This window comes from Sinocyclocheilus grahami, unplaced genomic scaffold (assembly GCF_001515645.1).
Source record: "Sinocyclocheilus grahami isolate Dianchi unplaced genomic scaffold, SAMN03320097.WGS_v1.1 scaffold8315.1, whole genome shotgun sequence".
Taxonomy (NCBI): Eukaryota; Metazoa; Chordata; class Actinopteri; order Cypriniformes; family Cyprinidae; genus Sinocyclocheilus; species Sinocyclocheilus grahami.
This window is the reverse complement of record NW_015511991.1, coordinates 6,259-9,546: the sequence shown is the minus strand read 5'-3', so window position 1 is coordinate 9,546 and position 3,288 is coordinate 6,259. Positions and strand designations below refer to the sequence as shown.

At 35.8% G+C, this 3,288-nt stretch overlaps 1 long non-coding RNA gene across 1 annotated transcript in view; it reads right to left on the bottom strand.

Annotated features, from left to right (window-relative positions):
* Window positions 1-635: 635 nt before the first annotated feature.
* Window positions 636-3,288, bottom strand: part of LOC107578016 (uncharacterized) — a 4,083-nt gene continuing 1,430 nt past the window's right edge. The window contains exons 2-3 of the long non-coding RNA XR_001608284.1: window positions 1,342-1,575; window positions 636-886 (exon numbers count right to left, since the gene is read on the bottom strand). This is a non-coding gene — a long non-coding RNA (uncharacterized lncRNA). The remainder of the gene's footprint in view (window positions 887-1,341; window positions 1,576-3,288) is intronic.

Here is a 3,288-nt window from a genome sequence, read left to right as displayed (position 1 = left end):
AACATGCAGGTTTTGTTTTGTGTGAAAAAATGAAGGAAGGCAGAGTGCTGAGAGAGGGTATATGAAAGAATGTATGAATAAATTAATGCATAAGGGGGAACTGACTTTTTCTTCAGAAAAGTTTCAATGGCATTTTCTTTTCATCTTTCCTCCACGTATTGCCTAATAAAGCAGCATTTATAAGCACGGCACTACTTTATTTACAGCGGTTATTTCTGCTGTTCCATAAACGCCACCTGCTGTCAGACAGTGGAGTTCAGCCTGTTCGCTTTCATTCAACCTGTCAGCCTGTCTGCCGTTTGTGTTTAGACCAACGTGAAATTTGCATCAATTTTCTGTTGTAAATCTTAAGTGGTATATGGAAAACAAACTAATGTGCATTCAAAAATATCAACCCCCCCCCCAACTTTAATTGCATATGTAGTACACAACCAACATATTTTTTCAGGCCATCATTTTAAATTATTTTAATGTTTATGCAAACAAAAAGTACATAGTGCTGCTAATTTTATTTGTTCTTTGTTGGCTTTCGATATAAAGCTTGGTGAAATGATTTTAGTGTGTGTATGAGTACTTTTTGAACATTTTCAGCACATTTTAATAATACAGTGATAATATTGATAACCATGATCATTTTGGTCACTATAATCGTGATATGAAATATCCTACCGTTTCATTTCTACTTCATACTTGTAAAAGTCTGAATGGTTCTTGACAGTTTTACTTCACCTTTCTTTGATATTTTGCCCATGTGCTCTTCACAGAGTTTGACCAGTTGGCTGTTCAGCTCTGAGACAGATTTGTCTACATTCTCAAATGTCAGGAGGTCATTAACATCTCTGGGTGAAGTTTTGCACAGATACACTCCAGATTGAGAAGAGTAATTCTGAAATTAAAAAGAAAAAACAATAACTCTTAAAAAAGACTTAAGAATAGAATCAATACATTTTAAGCATTTCATTTAAAAAAGCCTTTCTGTAGATTATGCTATTCGGTAACACTTTACAATAAGGTTCATTAGTTAACATTAGTTAACTACTTTAGTTAACTTGAACTAAGCATGAACAATACTTCTACAGCATTTATTAATCTTAGTTCATGTTCATTTCAACATTTATTAATGCATTATTAAAATCAAAATTTGTGCTTGTTCACATTAGTTAATGCCCTGTGAATTAACATGAACTAACAATGAACAACTGTATTTTCAATAACTAACATTAACAAAGATGAATAAATACTGTAATAAATGTATTGTTCATTGTTTGTTCATGTTAGGTAATACATTAAGTAACATTAACTAATGGAACCTTATTGTAAAGTGTTACCTGCTATTCATACCTGAAAGAAATTAATGTTATCCTCTGTATGTAAAAGTGGCCCCAGTTTATCATTCTCATTTTGCAGATTACTGAGCTCCTGCTCCAGTTTCTGTATGTGTTCATTAATCTGTACCATCTCCTTCTTCTCCTGAGCTCTGATCAGTTCTTTCACCTCACCTCGTCTTTTCTGAATGGAGCGGATGAGCTCATTGAAGATCCTGTCACTGTGCTCCACTACTGCCTGTGCAGAGCGCTGTCAACATGCAGAAACACAGAACATACCTGGCAGTTAACTATTGTTTACATTCCATGTTTATTGTGTATAAAATTTTGCACAAACATTAATTCAGGATTGTGATACATGTGATCAGGGCCATAGCACCTATATTAAGTGTTTGAGTTTTCCAACAGGTCTCAGCTGTTGTGTTGCACCACAACAGTTGGAAGGTGTCTACACTGGATGCAACAAAGTGACCATTGCATATTAATTTGTCCTTCATTTCTCGCACATGGAGTACATCAGAAATCCAATGGGGCATCAGTTTACTATTGGGGATTTGTTGTGTCACATCGTGTCTCTCTGCATCCAGTGTAGACAAAATTATTCTCTGAAAAAAGTAACTACATTAAAAAAATAAACAATTCATTATTCATTTCCTGTTAACTCATAATGGTTATTAATCATTTGTTTGAGTTCATTTAATGAATTAATATTTTATATGTGTGTAAGTAGTTACGCCTACACATTTGCATGTAGGCGCATGAAATAAAAGAGAGAAGGGGCCTGTCCAAATTCCCACACTGGCAGTCTTGGTCTCTTGAGAGCGTAAGCACACAACAGGAAGTAAGTGTAACCAATCATGCATCATGTTCTGTGGTCTTCATGCCCACTTGAACACTTGGGCTAAGCACAGGAAATACGTCATGTAAGTAGACAAATGGTCAAGTGCAAATACCTCAGCTGCGTCCCAATTCAAAGGCTGCATCCTCGAAGGCTGCAATCTAAGGGCGATTGAATCACTGCAGCGCGATGAAGAGTGTCCCAAAGGATCCTTCATATAGTGTGTATATATATACATGTTCACGAGTTTGCATTTACATACAGTCAAACCGAAAATTATTCAGACACCAGATATAATTTTTGATATTTTTTTACTAGTGGGTGCAAGATACTATAGTTCGTTTATGTAAGTGAGGATAGCAAAATAAAATAAACTATGACATATTATACCAAAGAATTCTTCATACAGTGGACTACCAGTAAAACTGATAAAAAATTTGGGAAGTAAAATTATTCAGACACTTTGACCTGATCATGTGTTGCTTAAGTGTTTTTCTTTAATTGCTAATGCTACCTTTTTACACCCCAGACTGAATAAAATTAAGCATTGCTTGGTAATTGGTTTACTTAAATTGGTATTATCTGATTGTGTACTTAAATTTAACACCTGACAGCTGACAGCTATTCAACTTAATTCATTACATACCTTTCTATCAAAGTTATCTGATATTATCAAGATGAATTTGTTCTGACACAGTTGAACTCTGAGTTCTTTTCATATTTTATTATCATTTTCTAAACTATAGCGAATAAACTGTGATAATGTGAGAAATGTTGAAGGTGTCTGAATAAATTTTTTTGACTGTATAATCGGATTGAGCAAATAGTAAGTATATTTGGCGTAATGCCCCAAAGGAGGGCTCCGAGCCCGGAATATAGCCCAAACCCAGAGATCTCCACTTATCGCTAATTTGGGATGAGAATTGTTAAGAGTGAGGAGTTGGGGTGGAGGAGGGATGCCGGAAAACTGTCATGGGACAGAGGTAAGTTGGTTGTATATATACAAACAAAACTTTAATAATAAAATAAACACAAAATAGCGATACAGCCGTTCCGTTCCCACAACTCTCGGCCCCGCCCCCGCCCCCACTCACCACATACCCCCATCGCCCCTCGCAGGCTGGG